Consider the following 20,512-nt stretch of genomic DNA (forward strand, 5'->3'; position numbering starts at 1 on the left):
TTCAGGTAGAGAGGACATTACACAGCATTAAGGAGGAATATCATAAAAGCTGGGAGGTAGGAATGTAGGAAACTTGGTCTGGAGATGGGGAGGCCAGCCTGGTGCAGCTGAGTCAGGAAAGGAGGGTGGCATGGGTCTTTGTACAAGAAAAAAGGGGGATGTGTTGAGTTACAGAAGGAAGCTTCCAAGCTGGGTCCTGCAGTGGGGAGAGAGAAGACTGGAATGGCAGCTCCGTAGGGAGGGTCTTGTTCTCTAGGCTCCTGGGCTTACCACGAGTGTCATCTGTCCTCTAGGCCCTGGACTCAACTTCAGGCTGTCTTGTCCTGAGGGTCTAGCTGACTCTCACCGATGGTCATCAGGATGTCGCCATCTCCCCTTGAAATGGGGGAAGGATCCCCAGGATCGGGGTCAGGCAGCAGGAACACATAGCTAGGGCTCAAGTGATCTGGCCCCTCCTGACCTCCCTGACTCTGTCCCACCTCAACTTCCACCACCGCCCAGTCCACTTACAAAGACTGCACCACACTGGCCTTCTGTCTATCCATCCAGCAGATTGATCTCTTCCTGAAACAGGGCTTTTGCACTTGCTGTTTCCTCTGCCTGGAATGCGTTTCTTCTAGCCGGCCACATGTCTGGCTCCTTCTGGTTCTTCTGTTTTGGTTTCAGCTCTCACCTCTCAGAGGGGCCTTCCCTGACTTCTCCATCTAAAGTAGGTCTCTCCCAACCTTCCAGGCACTCTGTTACAGCACACTCTTGTTCATAACCTTGATAGGACTTAACTACCTGCTGTCATTTCCACACTTATTGGGTGTTTATCCCCTCTCGCCTATGAGACCCTTGAAAGCATGGACCTGTTCTATCTTGTTTCCCTCCCAGAATGTGCCCGACATTGTAGATGCTCAGTTAACCTTTATTGAACTGATGAATGAGCCCTACTTCTCCCTAGTTTCCTTTGAACATGCTCAGAAAGTATAAAGGGTGGACTGGGCTTGGGATGTCTGTGGACCTCCTGGAATTATGAGCAAGCTTCGATATTGCATCCTCTCCCCTGGGAAGTAGGTGGGTGGTAATCATTAGCGTTCTTCACCACATACTTCTGGCTCTCCATCTTCTGGGCACGGGGTAGAATTGCACTTCCTTGGCCTCTCTGAAATGAGGCATTGCGCGGGAACTTGTTTTGGTCTCTGAAACAGGAGAAGTGCTGTAGGTCACTTCTGAGCAGATCCTGTCCGAGCCAATGTGTGATTCACCATGTGCCTGTCCTCCAACAGGAGGAACATGCACTAGTATGTTGAGATGGAGGTTCCATCATCAGGGTCTTTGAATGACTACAGTGAGCAGAGAGCCCACCTGACCCAAGCTGAACGTGTAGCAAGAGCACGGAATACACTTTGGTTGTGTTATGCCATGGAGATTTGGGACTTTTCCTTACCACAGCACAGTCTAGCTCATGGCTGGTAAAGAACCTTTAGTTTTCATTAGGTTCTCAGAGGGGTCTATTGGCCAAACAAGGTCAAGAGCCACTGGCTCGGGGGTGAGCTAGAAACACGTGGCAGTGCAGGGAAGGTGAAACTCATATTTGTTTCGTGCCCCATGACATGCCAGACACTCTGCTGGGCGCCTCACAGATGTGATGATGTTTAGTCTCTACCTTATGGGGTAGCTACTGTGAGCCCCATTTTACAGATGAAACTGAGGACCCAGGAGGTTAGGGCATTGCTGCTCAAAGTGTGGTCTGCAGACCAGGAGCATGAGTATCACCTGAGAGCTTGCTAAAAATGTAGGATTTCAGGCCCCTGCCTAGTCCTTGCTACATTAAAACCTGTGTCTCCAGGTGATTCGTGTGCACAATACAGTTTAAGACACACAGATTTGGGGGATTTGCTTGACATTATCTAGCTACTTATGGCAGATACGAAGAAGGGACCCAGGCAGTCATCGCTGAAGAGATGGGGGTAGTTGTCCCCCGCGACCCCCAACACGAGGAGGTGGGGACAGGGATGTGCAGCACCTGGGTCAGGCACCTGGACCTCTCTCCCAGCCTGTGTTCACCGGCCTCATATCTTCAACCAGTGTGAGTGGCTGCTGGAACTACAGCTATTTATTGACTTAGGAAACCACCCGGAATGTGTGTCCAGGGCTTGTGTGTGTGTTCCTTCCAGCTCGGTGGATCACTGAGGGAACACTGGTGGTGGACTGGGGTGAGGTCAGACGCAGCGTCTGTGGTGGGGAAGCCTCACTCCCAGCCCATGAGCTACGACTGGGGAGCTGGAACAGTTCTTTGACAATGGCAGCCACATGTCTTGGTGCCTCTGTGGATGGCAGTGTTGGGCCCTCTTGGCTTTGAGCTTGGTACCTGCCTCGACCACAAAGTGCCCTGACTCCCGGGTGCTGAACCCTCCAGAAGGTCTCACGCAGTGCCTGGGTCTGCCAGTGGCCTGAACACAGCCTTGGTAGCCTGGTGTTCCTGGCTCTGTCTTCAGGGGCTGGGCAATGCTGCTCTGTTATCACGCTCTAGATGAGGAAGTGACTGGGGAACGGGGCCAGGAGGAAGATTGCAGCTCCCTGTGTCCGTGACCAGGGCGAAGCATCTGCGAGAGGCTGATTCCTGCAGCCCCGGGGCCCCTGGCACTGTTCTCTGTGGTGGCATTCATCTGCATGGAGCCACAGTGGAGTTGCTGAGGAAATCAGAGCTCTTGGGGCCGAGGAGTAAAATTTGGCTTCTCCCCTCTGGAATTGCTAGACCGCCCTCAGCTCGTCTCTCTCCATATATCTAGATTTTCTGTAAAAAAAAAAAAAAAAAAAAAAAGGTGCAATCTCCTCCCTCTTGGTTAAAATCTGGTTGTCCATTCAGCTGAGTGAGAAATTTCATATCTCAGGGTGATCGATTAATTCAACAAATATATTATCGTGTACCCGCTGAGTACCAAGCCCTGGGGATACAAAGAATAACAAAGCACTGATTTGGTTAGGCGCTGCAGTCATTCCGATATCCAGAAGAAAACAATAGTGCCTTGTCTTCCGTTGCTCACAGTCCAGGCAGGTGGTGTTTCCTGTTGCTCTGATCGGGGTAGTGCAGGTGCATATGAAGAACATTCCCTATGCCCACCTGGAATGAGGTGGCCATGCAGGGCAGTGGCTCAGACCCGGATTCTGGTTCTGCTCCACCATTTGCTCCCTCAGAGCTACACCTGTTCGATCCAGGTAGCGACGGTACCTGGGGGCGGCGGGGAGCAAGGAGAGCTCTGCACTGACCGGTCCTCATTAGAAGCTGAATGTGGGGCTAAGGCTCGACAGTTACTGGAAGCTGGCCTCAGCCGGTGCTTAGGGGATGTTAGCGGGGAAGGGGCATTACCGCTGGAGAATCTCATTTCTGAGCTGGGGGCCAAGTTGCTCGAGGCCGCGAGCTGGTTGGGGGCAGAACTGGCTCCAGATGCCAGGCCTCTGATCTCTTCCTGTGCTGCCTGGGCACTTGCCCCACTTTCCCAAGCTGGGCTCGTTTTTTTGTTCCGATATGGAAATGTGGCTGCAGAGGGGCTGAATGTAGCAGAGAGGCTCATGCAGGAGCACGGCCAATTCCCTTCCCATAGATAAATGGAGTCTGGACCTCCATTTGGCAATCGGCAGAAAAACAAATTAAAACAGAGAAGCTCTCATCTCCTTTCCCCCTCATCCCACTCTGACAGATTTATTTTGGAAAGCGACAGGAGGCTAATGGAATCACTTAATTTCCCGATAATGAATTACCCCCAAGTGCAATAATTAAACGTTTCACAACAAACAGTTTCCTTCTGCACCGTCTCCCTCATAGGCTTCTCCTGCTCCCACAGCCCTCCTCCTTCCCCCTCTCCCTCCTGGCCCCTTATCTGCCCCGAGCTGACCTGGCCTCTCTGGTGAATCATTTTTCATTTCTGGGCTTTGGGATCCTGACCAGGTAACAGCGATTGCAGGAGGGCCCTACAGGATTGTGGGAAAGAAGAGAAAGTGTAATGAGGGCATCGCCCAGATCAGGGCTTGAGTCCTGGCTCTGCCACTTCCCAGCTGTGTGACTTGTGGAAGTCCCTTAATTTCCTTTGGCTCCTTTGGCTCCTTTGCCCCCTTTGCCGATGGGGATAATACCGCTCGGCCGGCAGCGTGTTTGCGAGGCTTAGGGCCATGCCCGGCACATAGTAGGCCTTCAGAACTACTGCGTTGTGTTTAAATTAGTATTGTGAGTCTAATCGTTTTTAACATGCAGTGCCCTGAACCGCTGAAAGAGAGAGGGGGAGAGAGAGAGAGAGAGAGAGAGAGAGAGAGAGAGAGAGAGAAGGAAAAGGCATGAGCCGAGGTGGGTGCCTCAGACCATGGCAGGGCTGAAGAGAGTGAACGTAGCTTTGTCAAATGGTGCTCAAACCCTTATATAATCATGTGCTCCACAGCCAACACACAATTGCCAATCTTTCTAGCCAGATGTCTGAGGCTTTACAGCGCTCAGACAGGGGCCAGCTGGAATTTAGAGGCCTGTCTCTCTTCCCCAGCAGCTTAGAAACTGGGTGCCTGTCTGTGCGTTCGCAGAAGACTTGGAAGCAGAGATGGCCAGTTCCCCTGTAATGCATGATTAATGGATCGTCGACTGTGGCATGCACAGCTGTTGGATATTTTTGAGGCAAATGACTCCATAAGACCAAGAAAATACTGCAAGGTCTGGCATTGCTGTTACTTATAGACTGTAGGCAAGAGTCAGCCCTGGTGTCCCTCGGGCCTGGAGGATGGGAACAGGGTGTCTAGTGGTCTTTCCAATGTCAGCATCCCTGGAAAGGAAGGCCTTGGACTACGTCCAGGTTCTTAGGGTTTCCTCTTGTGTCATCCCACTTGGCGTTGTGGGTGAAGAGTCCGCTCAGCTGGGATCCAAGATGGATGAGGCCCGAGCCTGATGCCCAGTGCATCCCGCAGTGGGTGTTCACAGCTGTTTCGAAAGACAGAGACAGGGGAAAGTGCTATCCTAGGTTGGGGGCTGGGGAAAGGCATCTGCCTCTACCTGAGAAAATGAGGACTGCTTCATGGAGAGTGGGCAAAAGGTATGCCATGAATGGGGCCCTTCAAAAATGTTATTTTTGTAGCCAAGGGGAGCTACAAATCTGCTTTCTTGTACGGTCAGCCTACCACATTGTGTCTCAGTCCCAGCATTTCTACAGAAGAGATACCAGTTTGGGTCACTTGACAATCAGATGAGATAAGGCCCATACAGCGTAGTGCATGCGGCTCCAGTGTGAACGGGCGGCCACCGCTCTTACTGTGTTGAGTGGGGTTGTTCAGTCAGCTGAGGGGGCGGGGGGTCAGGCCCCGAGCCCCCCATTCCCGTCAGTCCTCTTCTCCATGCTTCCCACCAAGAGTCCTGACCCCTTCCTGCTAGAATGGCTCTTTGGGGATGGCTTGGCCGGAGCTACCTGGAGGGCCGGGGAGAGGAGTGACAGCTTGCGTGGCTCCTCCTTCTCAGGGAGCCCCTGCTCCTGCCTGCCTCCTTCAGAGATGCTAAACTATGAACCCCTTACCCCCTTGGGCTGAGAGCCATTCTGGAAGGCTCACCCTGCCTGCTTTCTGTTGGTAAAACAAGGTAGCCTCTGGGACCTCGTCCCTGCCTGTTTGGGAACAAATGTCAGTCTGTTTCTTTCTTTCTTTTATTAAAGATTTTTATTTATTTGACAGAGAGAGACACAGCGAGAGAGGGAACACAATCAGGGGGAGTGGGAGAGGGAGAAGCAGGCTTCCCGCGGAGCAGGGAGCCCGATGCAGGGCTCGATCCAAGAACCCTGGGATCATGACCTGAGCCGAAGGCAGATGCTTAACGACTGAGCCACCCAGGCACCCCATGACAGTCTGTTTCAAAAGTAAAGCTTTGAGGGGCGCCTGGGTGGCTCAGTCGGTTGAACTCTGACTCTTGATTTCCGCTCAGGTCATGATCTCAGGGTTGTGAGATCGAGACCCGCGTCAGGCTCCCTGCTCAGTGGGAAGTGTGCTGGAGATTCTCTCTCTCTCTCTGTCTGCCCCTCCCAACTCACACTCACGCATGCTCTCTCTCTCTCAAATAAATAAATAACTCTTCAAAAAAAAAAAAAAAGTAGGGGCGCCTGGGTGGCTCAGTCGGTTAAGTGGCTGCCTTTGGCTCAGGTCATGATCCCAGGGTCCTGGGATTGAGCCCCGCGTCGGGCTCCCTGCTCAGTGGAGAGTCTGCTTCTCCCTCTCTCTCTGCCTACTTGTGCTCTCTCTCTATCTCTCTGTCAAATAAATAAATAAAATCTTAAAAAAAAAAAAAAGTAAATCTTTGAGGGGTGCCTGGGGGGCTCAATCCGTTAAGACTCTTGATTTCAGCTCAGGTCATCATCTCAGGGTTGTGAGATTGAGCCCTGGGCCTGTTTAAGATTCTTTGTCTCGGGGCGCCTGGGTGGCTCAGTTGGTTAAGCGACTGCCTTCGGCTCAGGTCATGATCCTGGAGTCCCGGGATGGAGTCCCACATCAGGCTCCCTGCTCAGCAGGGAGTCTGCTTCTCCCTCTGACCCTCATGATCTCTCTATCTCATTCTCTCTCTCAAATAAATAAATAAAATCTTTAAAAAATATATTATTTTAAAAAAAAAGATTCTCTGTCTCCCTCTCCTTTTGCCCCCCCCCCCCTTAAGGAAAAAAAAAAAAAGAAAGAAAAAAAGTAGAGCTTTGAGTTAAGGGAATTTAGCTGGGAACGTGGTGGGTAATCCAATAATCGCACACACTGAGGATGAAAGCTGTATGGGCCCTGTTCTTGTTCAGGTGGCCTGCGGGATTAACTGGGTGGGAAGGCAGTGTCACTGATTTACCAAGCCCTCGGTTTGGAATGTGGCTCAGGTGAGGAACGGGAGAGACTGGTGTGGCTGGAGCTGAGCATAGTCAGTGCAGTTTAGAAATGAACTGGCCCTGAGAGAGAGAGAGAACGCAGCCCAGAATCTCCTTTATAAGTGAGGGGATCCATGCTTAGAGTCTAGGGTGAGCTCAGACAGTTGGTTTTGCTTTTTGTAATGCAAGTGCCTGATTTAAGCTTTGATTGCTGAGACATCCACTTCAAAGACAGCTATCTGAATAAAAACTGTGCCAGGCACCCACTGAAGAGCCAGGCTGCCCTTTGCCCTACCCCCAACCTTGTTTTAGAAGTCTTTGGTTGACTTAGAGAACTGACTTGTTGACCACTTTCTCCTGCCCTTTCTTCTTGTGTTTAAATTCTCGTTTTTATGTTTTAAATTCACCAATAAAGAGTGAATCTGCGAAACCCAGGTCCTCCACCTTTGACCCTAATAAAAGCAGAACCTCAGGCCTGTGTGTCCTCTCTCTCTCCCTCTTTCTCTACCCATGACCCCGCTGTGTACTTCCCAGGACCTGTGAGTAATAAGTGTTGTTTTCCGAAGTTTTCACCTGGTTATTTTTGAGGGCTTCTTGCAATCATAAAAGGAGCCATAAGGGCTGGTCCAGCTGCAACATCGGTTGTGGGGAACCTGGGCGCAGGGCTGTGCTCCCAGGCCTTTCTAGCCTTATTACTATCAATAGGCGGAGACCAGCGCGAAACGGAGGGGAGCCCATGGTTCTCTGCAGGTGCTCAGAGTTCTGTTCCTTCCACAGGGGCAGGTGAACGCTGGCCTTCCCTGATGCTACTGGTGTATCCTTGAAAGGAAAAGTATTGTGTAGCTGTCTGTCCCAGAACCCGCAAATATTTGTTGAGAGAATGGATTTGTATCTGCTCCTTTGATTTAAATGATTATGTCCAGATAACCCTGGGGAAAATGCAAATATGTTTTCTTTCTTTTTTTTTTTTTTAATTTTATTATGTTATGTTAGTCACCATACATTACATCATTAGTTTTTGATGTAGTGTTCCATGATTCATTGTTTGCAAATAACACCCAGTGCTCCCTGCAATCCGTGCCCTCCTTAATACCCATCACCGGGCTAACCCATCCTCCCACCCCCTCTCCTCTAAAACCCTGTTTGTTTCTCAGGTCCATAGTCTCTCATGGTTCATCTCTCCCTCCAATTCCCTGCCCCCATTTTTCCCTTCCTTCTCTTAATGTCCCCCATGTTATTCCTTATGTTCCACAAGTAAGTGAAACCATATGATAATTGACTTTCTCTGCTTGACTTTTTTCACTTAGTATAATCTCCTCCAGTCCCATCCATGTTGATGTAAAAGTTGGGTATTCATCCTTTCTGATGGCTGAGTAATATTCCATTGTATATATGGACCACATCTTCTTTATCCATTCATCTGTTGAAGGGCATCTCGGCTCTTTCCACAGTTTGGCTATTGTGGACATTGCTGCTATGAACATTGGGGTGCATATGGCCCTTCTTTTCACTACATCTGTGTCTTGCAAATATGTTTTCTGGGAGAGTCTGCCTGCTAAGCCATTGAGTCTTTAACACCAGTTTCTTGAATTAGTTCTGGTTACTTAAGTGGATCCTGAGAAGCTCCAGCAGGTCATTGTGGCGACTGGGTATAGAAGCCCAGGACAGGACTATAGGGTGGGGTTGTTTTCAGTCAAGGACCTGCCAGGGAGTCCCAGGCTCCAGAAGGAGAATGGCCTAGTTCAACCTTCAGCCAACCCTGTTGGCAGGGTTTTGGGCACTCAAGAGGAGGAATTGAAAATTGTGTCCCTTCAGGATCCTTCCAAATGCAGGTCTCCAGAAAGGAACTGAAGTTGGCCAGCTTGGGATGCTTCCTCCATTGCCAGTTTGCCAACTATTATACTGGAACGATAAAGGAGAAATTGAGAACCAATCCAAACACCATGCCAGAGAAATGCATTCCATATATATATATATATATATGCATATATATGTGCATATAATGTATGTATTCCATATATAATATTATAATACATACACAATAATTCCATATATATTATAATATATAATTATATAATTCCATATATATTATAATAATTCCATATATATTATATATATAATTTTTTATTGTAATAAAATATACACAGCATAAAAGTCACCATTTTAACCACTTTTAAGTGTAGAATTCAGCGGTATTAAGTGCAATGACAATGTTGTGCAACCATCATTTCTGTACCCATTAAACAACAACTCCCTATGACCCCCTGCCCCAGCTCCTGGCGACCACCACTCTATTTTCTGTCGGTATGAATTTGCCTATTCTAGTTCCCTCATTTAAGTAGAATCATACAGTGTTTGTCTTTTTATGTCTTTTATGTATAACGTCTTCAAGGTTCGTCCATGTGTAGCGTTATATCAGAATTCCCTTTCTTGTTAAGGCTGGGTAATATTCCTTTGTATGTGTCTACCACGTATCGTTTCCTCATTCATGTTTTGGCAGACATTTGAGTTGTTCCCACCTTTTGTTTATTGTAAATAATGCTGTTGTGAATACTGTTGTGTAAATATCTCTTTCAGTCTCTGCTTTTAATTCTTTTGAGTAAAAATCCAGAGGTGGAATTGCTGGATTATATGGTATTTCTATGTTTAATTTTTTGAGGAACCACCATACTGTTTTCCTCAGTGGCTGCACCATTTTAAAGTCCCACCAGCACAAGTCTTTCAGTTTCTCTATATTTCTCCTCACCAACACTTGTCATTTCCCATTTTGTTGTTGATAATTGCCATTCTAATGGGTGCATCCATATATACATATTTTTAAGTTGCTCTTTTCTTGGTCACAAATACCAACAAGAACAAGAGGCAACGTATTCTTTAATTTTTAAAAATAGTAGCTGCCTGACTCCAACAAACAGTCGACACATTAGTGAAAATGCAGCATGCATACTAACATATAGCCAAGTGAAGCCAAATATATTTAATAATGTGCATGAGTATACAGTTAGGCAGAAATAGTAAGCAGTTCCCATAAAGGAGAGTACTTTGTCAAATTTTCTATAGCTAAAATAAAGGAGTTTTTCCACATTATTGTTCCCAGCCTCTGGGGGGTGTGTGTGTGTGTGATGGTTTCCCCTGATGCTTTCCCTTAGCTCCACCACCCCTAGTCTAATTGGATAAGACACCCATTTCTCCCAAAGAGTCAGTTCTTCACCTCTGTTTTCTACTCTTCCTTCCTCTTCTTATTTTGGATGCTGGTAGGATGGATACAAATAAAATTCTGGGTCCTGAGGTTGAGGGTCAGGAAAGAAGCCTCGCGAAGCCACAGAAACAAGCTCATGCCCCACAGATGTCCGCAGACCACCACATCAGACCTGTGTTAGATACCTCCTCACGTATTGATTTATGGAGTTCCCACAACAAGGCAAGGCAAATTATCCCTATTGGACGGATGAGGAAACTATTTCCCAGAGAGGCAGGTGATTTGCCCAGAGTCACCCAGCTGCTAAGCAGCAGAGCTAGGACTTAAACCTGGGTCTTCTGACTGAGTGCTTTTCTTCCTTGTTATACCATCAGTTCCTTCATGACTAGGTGGTTGAATCAGAGCAATGTGGATAGCTGACTGCCATGCTGACACCACAGGAGAGCGGCCTCGCACCTTAAATACTCTCCATGCTGCAAATATTTACCAAGTGCCTACTGTGTGCCGTCCCTGTGGACACAGGCTGATGTGTTCCTGCAAGGGCAGTAAGTCAGCCTTTGAATGGTCTTTGTGCTTTTGCTATTACATAGTTAGCACACCGACTGCAGAAGGAAGGTAGTTATATCGGAGACCTGAGAAAGTCTTTTGATTGACATGGGTTATTTAGGAGAACAGTGCCAGAAAATCCTTCATAGAGGGTCTTCAATTTTCTCGGTCACATGGGCTGTATTGCTGGGATCTTAATGATCTTGATGATGGTGATGATGATGATGACGATGATTTAGGAGATACTATTTATCAAGCTCAAACCAAATTCTGGTTTAGTTGGAGTGATTTTTTCACTAGCATTACAAGTTATTTATTAATTGATGTGTGTACTCAGAAATATATACTTGTTACTTGGTATGTGCCTGGTACTTGGGACACAAAGATGAAAGATGACCAGGATGTTACCCCAGCCCTTGACCACCTCACTACCCATGACAAAGAGTGGAGACAGACACATCAACCTTTGGCATACAAGGTAAAGAGGGCTGCAGTAGACCGGTGAACAAAAGGACAATAGCAACAGGGATGAAGTAACAATGACCTCTCCCCACAGAAATCAGTTAAGGCCCTAGTGAGCAAGGGACATTAGAGCGGGTATTGAAGGATGAGTAGAAGCTTGCATCACGTGGAGTTGGAATTAGTGTGTGAGGAAACAAGACTGGCAATTTGGCCTGAGACTAACTTGATAAGATTTATATAGGGCAGGCTCAGGCATCTGGACCTTTACCTGTTGGCATTAAGGACCTGTTAAAGGAAGGATTTTAAATGAGTTACTGAAAGAGCAGGGCTCCTTTCTGCTCCCCATGCCCTCGCAGCATTTTTCCAGGTTGCCAGGACAACTCGGAAACCTCATGTCTCTGAAAATGTGCTCATCCTAAGCATTCCGTAAACTATAAAATGAACTTCCCAATTATTAACAATATGCTTTTGGATTCTTTTTAAAAAAAAATTTTTTTTTTTAAGATTCTATTTATTTATTTGAGAGAGAGAGAATGAGATAGAGAGAGAGAGAGCACATGAGAGGGGGGAGGGTCAGAGGGAGAAACAGACGCCCTGACGAGCAGGGAGCCCAGTGCGGGACTCGATCCCGGGACTCCAGGACCGTGACCTGAGCCGAAGGCAGCCGCCCAACCAACTGAGCCACCCAGGCGCCCTGGATTCTTTTTTTAATTTTGGGGGCTCTTCCAAGTTGGGGGGTTTCAAACCTCTTTCTGGTCCTTCACCTCATGAGCTTCCCTGCCGTGTGGATTATGCCTTTCTTGTGGAGCAGCTTTCAGGGGTTAACGAGCTCATTGCTAGGACATGGTTGGCATACAGGACTGCAACAGCTAGGATTTCGTTGTGCCTTGAACAAGGTCTCCCAGCTAGTAAACAGTGGGAGCCAGTAAGCCCAGGGTGCCTGGCTGCTGAACCCTGCTCTGAATCGTGACACTGCTCTTTGCCCAGCAAAAGCATCTAAGTACAGCTCAATAGTTCACAATCTTCAGCAAGAGGCTTACAGTTTACCAGAAAATGCTGAATAGTGGAGAGAGCAGAAATATGGAGTTGGATCTCAGGCTTAAATCCTGACTTCATACATTTTGAGTAATTAGACCTTTGGCAAGTCACCTTACGTCTCTGTGTCTTAATTTTCCCATTTCTAACGTGGCATTAGGACTTACCTTGTGGTCATATTGTAATGATTAGAAACAGTTTGCAGGAACACATAGAACAGGACCTGGTTCATAAGAGCTGCATAATAAATGAAGGTGATTAACGGCAGCCGCAAAAATAACGATGTTGTAATTACAGTGAGTTATAATGAGTCGTTTCTGTTAAGTAGAGATCTTTTCCTAAACTCAGACTTCAGAATACCAGGCAGGTGTTTCTGTGATAATGGTCGTTGGGAATGATGGTAAACCCTTCTTTTTGACAGGAAATTAGAGTGTAGGTGTAGTAGAATATAATGTGGTCTGTGTAGTACAGGGAGAGGAATAGAGGGGTATAGAGTATAATAGAGTATAGATATAATACGGTATATATAGTATACCATAGAGTATACTATATAGAGTATAATATGGTATATATAGTATGAGAAGCCCACACACTTGGTTTTGTGCCGGAGGTACAAGAGAGCAGGAGGTAGTGGTCTTTCCTCTCTGTCGGAGCTGACAGTTTCCCTTACAATGGCGCCCCCTCCCCATCCTTAGATGCCTGCTTCAGAAGTGCTGGAGAGAAATAAAATTCCCTGCAAGCACTTGAGAGCACTCCTAATTCTGGCCAAGGAGAGCTGAGAAGATGTCAGGAGAAGGTGGCCTTTGCCAGGCCCTGAAGCACAGGAAGGGTAGATGCTGGGGAGCAGGGAACAGTTGGGGGCTGCAGGGATGTGGGAGTCTGAGGGTGAGGACAGCAAGTGGGAGCCCTTTGCAGCTTGGCTGGGGATGGTGGCTCCTCGGAAAGAGGGAGGCAAGTGGCCCAGAAGAGTCCTGGAAGGAAATGAAGAGAGAAAAGGGCCCACGATGGGGCCACCTGGCTGAGTCATGGAGACAGGCTGGGGTTCTGGAGATGAGTAATGAGGGCAGTGTGGAGCCAGCTCAGGGGTTTTCAGGATAAAAACACAGAGGTGCTTCACAGGGGCTGACAGAACCTGCCCGCCCCTAATGCATCCAGGGGACACTAAATGCTTTAGCATATTCTCTGATGAATAATTTCTCCAGCTCTAACCGCATTAGGGACACACGGGGCCGTGGTTCGATGCTCTGTCTGTCAGATGTCATTGCCATTTAAGTTAGTGATGCAGAGTGGGTCAACCACAGTGCCTGGGTCTGCGGACGAGGCAGGCAGCCAGGAGAGCTGGCCCCGGAGGTCTTATTTCTTTGGCTCTGTAATCAGATTGGAGGCAGAATGTTTTTCTGTGGCTCCTCCATATAATCTCTCTGTTATGATACTACTTTTCTCTCTGCCATTCTGCTCCCGGGTCCTGGGGGTCGACATGGTAAACTGTGCTGTCTTCTTCTTCCCAATCCGCTGCCCATACAGGATTAGATGGGGGCATGACCTCATAGTGGCCCATCCTCAATTCTGTACCCAGGGGGAGTGGAGGAGGGAGGAGAAGGCGTGCTGATTAAATTTCCCAAAGGTACAGAGCCAGGAAGCTAAGGTATCCATGACAGAAACAGGAGTCCAAAGGCCCCAAGCAAACTGGAAGTCAGAGTCCCACCCAAAATGATGACAGTCTGCGGACATAAAAGCAAAAAAAAAAAAAAAAAAAAAAAGGCATTTACGTTGAAAACTCAACTAGGTAACACCAGGAAAAAAATGTCCCTGGGCTTTCTTTTTTTATGAACGATTCAACATGAACACATAGTGTGGTAGAGCTTCTTAAAATACTGGATGTAATCTTAGCTCACAATGCAGAATTTTACTAGTAGAGAAAAAGCCGATATTCATTGCCAAAATATTGGAAAATTACAAGGAAATGAGAGCGAGAGAAGAGGAGAGTGAGTCCCCTCTCCTACGATTCTCAGTGAACCCATTGGGTTATAACCTATTAGTTTCCCTAGGCAAATATACATCCTATATATATGAGGGTACAATTTTTGAAAGAACGTATTTTGAAAGTTATATATATATATACATATATATTTACAACTAAATACTTTTTACAACAAAATATTATAAATAACTTTCAAAGTCATTAAATATTTTTCCACATCATTTTCAAGCGTTGCAAAATATTCTATTTCAGGGATTAAGTGACTTATTTGTAAAATTATCTTTTATACGTTCCCCCCTCAATTTTTATCTAATACAGTGAATGCTGGGATGAATAGCATTGGAAATACAGTTTTGTGCACACCCTTGAGTTCTTCCTTAATATAAAGTCCTTGAAGTGTAAGTTCTAGTGTTCAGAGGATTATGAACATTTTAAGGTGTTTCATTTTTTTTTTTTGTCTTTGATGTGTGTGTGGCCAAACCGTTCCTTAGGCTGCACCACCAATGTGTGTGAATACCTGTCTCCTCACATCCTCCCTAGTACTGGGTATTAGGATTTTAAAATGTCTTGCCAGATTGATTAGTAAAATGTGGCATCTTGTCTTAATTTGTATGTTTTGGATTATTAGTGAGGTTAAGTGTTTTTTCTTTCATATTTGTGTATCCTCTTATGAATTGCCTATTTGCGTCTTTTGCTCATTTTTCCCTGCCTGTATTATATTTTTCTTACTGACTTTAAAAATTTTTAATATTAAGCCTCTTAGCCCTTGCCTGCCATCTAGGTTACAAATGTTTCTTTCAGTTTCTTTCTTGCCTTTGATTTAGTGTATACAGATTTCGGGTATTTATATTGGCAAATCCATCAAAAATTGTACTTAATTTTTAATCTGTCAAAAATTGTATTTAATTCTCCCTTGGTGTCGTATCTAGAAAAATCTCTCCTGATCTAAGATTATGTGTTTTCCTATATTTTTTTTCCCAATACCCTCCGGGTTTTGTTTTTACATTTAAATCCTCATAGTTTAGTTACAATGCAGTTTAAACTGGTATCTAAATCAAAGGAGGTAAGTTTTGGGGAGGCAGATTTTGATGCAATATGGGAGTGGAATTTCTAATGATTTGGAGTTGTACAACAAGAGAAGAGATTGACAGCTGAGTAAATAGGCTGATTGCTGCTCCATCCACCAGGGTTTAAGAGTTGCTTGTCGTTCCGTAAATGCTTAATTAACATTTGCTGGATGAATGGGGCAACAGGAAACCTCCATGGTGTCTTTCGGCACTGCTTCTCTGACTTGGCTTGTTCTTCAGCTCCCTCCATCTCCATGGGTCATTCCAGAATTAGAGACTGTGGCTTTCAGGGGTGAAGAGGCAAGAGGACAAGATGGCACGGGGAGAGCTGATTCCAGGGGCTCTGCTCCTCAACTGTCAACTTCCTCATGTTGAGTGGAGAGTTGCAGGGCTCACCGCTGTTTGCTGGGCACTGGGATGGGAGGGAGAGAGGTGGGGGAGCCAGTTCTTGGCCAAAGGGATTTAAAAGCAGGTTGGGGAGGTGAGGCAGGTGCCCCTGAGCTCGGAAGGAACAGCATGTGTGGTGTGGAGGGAGAGGGCTGTAGGAATGAGGGTCACTGCTGCTGTTGGATCTTAAAAATAGGCAAATGTGTTTTATGAGTTGAGTCCCAGAGCTTTGCTCCAAGTGGGTCTACCTGAAGGACTCTTCTTTGTTTTTTTTTAATTTTTTTATTGTTATGTTAATCACCAAACATTACATCATTAGTTTCTGATGTAGTGTTCCATGATTCATTGTTTGCATATAACACCCAGCGCTCCATGCAGAACGTGCCCTCTTTAATACCCATCACCAGGCTAACCCATCCTCCCACCCCCCTCCCCTCTAGAACCCTCAGTTTCTTTTTCAGAGTCCATCATCTCTCATGGTTCGTCTCCCCCTCCGATTTCCCCCCCTGAAGGACTCTTCTAAGAAGTCCTTCATTCAGGTAAACTGAAGAAATCACCACAAGAGTTAAGAATTGCTTCTCTACTTTTTCACATGACTCCGTGACTCAGGGGAGAAGAAAATATACACACTTCTTAAAATTGTAAATGAAGGAAGCCAGAGTATACAAATGTCTGTACATATACCCACATACAAAACCCATGTGTGTGTATATGTACGTATATACCCCTCTGATGTTTGATAAATTGTGTTTTTTTTTTTCCTGCATAAAGATCATTGTCCTTTCCAGATGATGCCAGCCTGAGGTAAAAGTAAGGTCTTGATGATAGAGACAGATAAAGTTTCTCTGTCTCGACCTCATGCGATCTATGAAAATGCCAACTCCGCTCAAAGTACCCGTGATCACGCCTGCTCTCTTCTTGGTAACCCAAGACATCTGCCCACTCTCCTGCGCTGGTTCTCGGGCTCGGATACCAACAGCGACCACTGTGCCTCCAGTTCTGGGGCTGCTCTGTGCCCCGCTGACCGGCACCCATGAGGAGGAGGACCATGTCTGCATTTGGGGGCTGCCTCCGGTAGCAGCTGAATCTGCTCAGGGCCCCAGCAGTTTTGCTGTTAATGCCTCTGTCATTCTGCCTCCCACTGCCAAGGTCATATGAGTCTTTGGGGACTGGGTTGGGAGATGGTTTGATGGGCAGCTGTATGTGAAGCTCCTTCCCCATCCTGACACTGGCTTCTTAGGTTTGGGGAGGACTTGGACAGCTCCATGTCTGTTCTCCCCTGGACTCCTTGTTTCTTCGGGCCAAGTCCTCTTGTCCAGATGTGCCCGAAGCCTAGGAAACACATAAGTAATGGGTCATGCTTACCCACTGAGGACGATTGCGGTAGATTCCTGCACGGGCTCCAGAGCCAACTGTTTTGGTTTGTACCATTTATCCAGCTGGGTGATCCTGGTCACATGGCTTCACCTCTTTGGGCCTTAGTCCTTCTCTGTGAAAGTGGAGGTGATCGTAGTACCTGATAGCATTGCTATGGAGAGTCTCTGCGTTAATGTAAATGAATTGATTAAAAGGGTGTCAGGCAGATAGTAAGGACCTAGGTAAAAAAATGTTAGTGATTATTATTGTGACCTCAAGCACCTCCTCCTGTTTCTTAGATTTTGCCTGATTGGAAAGTTCTAATTGGTATAGACTCCTCATGGACCCCAAAGGGATTGAAAGAACAAAACAAAGGAAAGCCAAATAGTGAGCTTCTTTGAGGGTCAAAAGATGCCTGGCTAGACCAACTTTCCTTCCTTCTTTCCTGTGTCCTTCTTCAAACATTTTTTTTGAACAGATTATACCTGCCTGGGGTAAAAGTAGGGTCTTGGGTTGCTGGATGAATGAACCAGTGCTTAAGGTGGCTACATGGAGAAATAGCAACTATCATGTATTGAATTAAGTAAACAGGATAGACCTGGTTCATATTCTCATTGGGCTCTAGTTCTTATAGAGAGAGAATAAAGGGAGAGATAGAATAAAAATTGGGAGAGGAAGAAAGTAAAGATTCATAGGGTGGGCAGTGGTGTTTGGCATGTAAGTTTTGGAGTATGCAGACCTGTCCTTTGTCATTTCTAATGTGACTTTAAGTATATTGCTTAATCATTTCAAAGACAAGGTCTGTACAGTGGGTTACTAATTATCTGTCTTATGGAATGGGGATGAGGATTAAAAGAGTGAACTCACATGGTAGCCACTCAGTAAGTTTTAATTTCTTACCTCCCTCCTGTCCTTACCCCAACAAGATGAAACCCATGTCGTAAGTTGCCTGCCCATGACACTGACCTTGGAAGAATTCAGAAGCCATTAAAAGATCATTTTTTAAAGAGTTTATCCAGCAACATCCCTTCTATAATGTTTTCTCTTAGCAGATATATTTTTTTTTTTTTTGGTCTTTTAGAGGATGGGGCTTATCTGCAGCAGGTACAAATGAAATCTGTCAGTGGTAGCTGGATCTAAAGATGGCAGTTTGATCACTTGCTGACTGACTTCTCCTTCTGGCTGCTGGTGTTAAGAAATGGTGTGGGCAATTGATGCATTTTGTCACTTTCCATCTGTTCCCCACCCCCCTTCCCTCTCCACTGGTATTTTTGGAAGAATGCTTAAGTATGTCAACCTTTAAAAAAAGTAATTATTAAATCTTTCTTGTCATCAAGATGTAGTGGGGTTGTGTGTCATGCATAACTCTTGGCAGCATCTAAATCTGGATTTTTGAAGCAAGATGAGTTTTTCTCTTGCCCTTACTATTTTTCCTTTTGAGAAAGTTCAGCTTCTGTAGCAGCATATAATGCTTACTTCTCAGAGCTTGTCCCGACTTAACCAAGGGCAAAATGATTTTTCCATTTGAATAGCTTTGCTGAGGTCCACTAAGCCACACAGCACTGAGTGGTGGCTACCATGAGCTTTGCAAGAATTTGCTTGCTTGTTTGGGCTGCTAGATGAATGAATTGGCTTTTAACACTGCTACCATGGAGAGAAGTAACAACTACCATGTATTGAGTAAGTGCTCACCCTGCGTACGCAACCGGAAAGGTACTTCAGGTGGCATTGTTTCAGCGAGCCCCTCCCACCCCCATGACAGCTAGTATTTATTGAGCACCTACTATTTATGGCTTCTCATCTACTCCTCATATCATCTTATGAGGTGTAGTTGCCTAGTGAGGATGCAAGTGATAGTTAACTTGATTCAGCTTTCACCAATGTCCCAGCTAGTTTTATTGGATGATGAAACTGAAAAAAAGTCTTTGGGATAAATCGTGACAGCTTTAGGCCTGGCAGGATCCAGGTACTCAAATGATATGATTGGACTCTCTCTGCCTCTCTCTGTCTCTGTCTCTTCTCATACTGCTCTGCCTTCCTTTATATTGACTTTGTTCTCACCAGGAACTCTTTAGGACATGACAAAGATGACCACCATTGGCTCTGGCATATATCCCACCAGCCTCGACACCCAAGTAGAAAGAATGTGCTTTGCCTCAGTGGACTACCTTTGCTTGCATTCTCGTTCCTGAACCAGAAAGGTAGACTAGGTTGGTTGGCAAGAGCCAGGTCATGTATGTCCCACAGGTGTTTAGGGGGAGGGAGTAAGGTCCACCCCACTGATAGGGTATGGGCTGAGAGTGGGAGGGAATGGTATTCCCAAAGAAAATCAGGAATCTTTAACCCAAAGAAGAGAAGAAAAAAAAAATAAGGCATCTACTACAGTTCAATTCTTGGGTCCATTTCATAGATGAAGAGATTGAGGGTCAGAGAATTATGTAATTTGCTCCAAGATCTTACCACTGGGAAGTACCAGAGCTGGAATTTGAACCCCTGACCCCATCTTCTTTGCATTATTTAGCCTATTTTGCGTCTGTCCCTGTTTCAGGAACACCTGCTTTGTCTTTCTGTTGGCTGAGATTCCTACAGGTTACTGTGAACAAGGGAAGCCAGTTGTCAAACAGGAAGTGAGCCAGTGTCACCGGTGAGGGATTAGAAAAGAGCTCATCTGCGTGCTGGGAGTCCGGTTACTTGTGTCCTCAGTGGGGCCCAAAGAACCCTAGCACTGTGGATAGGCACAGAATGAGTTCCTTAGGAAGCAGAGGGGTCACCAAGAGCCTCTTCCTTCTGAACACTGCCTCCTGGGGCCTAGGACCCTTTCCCTTTGGCACAGGGAGCCCCAGCAGTCACACCTGAGAATTTGGGGATAATGCCTCCTTGGGGGAAGGGACAGTATTACTGTGGCTTCTGCTGCTTCTCTTACTGAGAAGGGGTCTAACCTTGCCACCATAATATGTCTGTAGGGCGCCTTCTACTGGGCCCTGTTTTCAGGGTGCATAGGAAAGATGAAGTAAGTGGGTGGATTCCACTGTCCTCATGACTGGTTTTGGCAACTCCCCGCAGTTAAACCAAGCCCAGTTCCTTTGGACCCTGAGTAAGCACCATGAAGGAACTCCTTCCGTATGCTCCCAAGCTGCTCTTCCACAACCCTGCAGTGTTGGATCTGCAAGTGCTGTTTGGAAACTTCTGGTTGCACAGGATAGGATTTCAGACAGGACATGCATAGACATAGCATTAAATCAGAGGGAGCAAGGGCTGAGAAATGTATTCCCTTCTTAGTTCTCTAGCAGTCTTTCTTTCCGATCAGCATCTCCCTGAGACTTTGTCCTTGATGGAGACACACCCCAGCACCAAAACAACTCTCTCATCTTTTTAACGCCAGCAGGATGGGCCTCATGCTCAGAGCCTTTGGCAGGCAATAACATCGAGCTGGAATTGCAAGGCATTGCTGGTTTTTTTAAATTGTATTTATCTTTACGGTTTCCTTCCTTTCTGGCAGGTGGTACTAGTTTTCTATTTATGGTAGAGATATAAGTTCTGTGTGCAAAATGTATTTATTTTAGTAAAAGAAGGTAAGTGATTGAAAGAGGACATTCTAAATTATATGTATCTTACTTTATCAATCAGGGTTCAA

This window comes from Mirounga angustirostris, unplaced genomic scaffold (genome assembly GCF_029215605.1).
Source record: "Mirounga angustirostris isolate CCGP_5_RB_7025 unplaced genomic scaffold, mMirAng1.0.hap1 SCAF_6, whole genome shotgun sequence".
NCBI classification, from domain to species: domain Eukaryota; kingdom Metazoa; phylum Chordata; class Mammalia; order Carnivora; family Phocidae; genus Mirounga; species Mirounga angustirostris.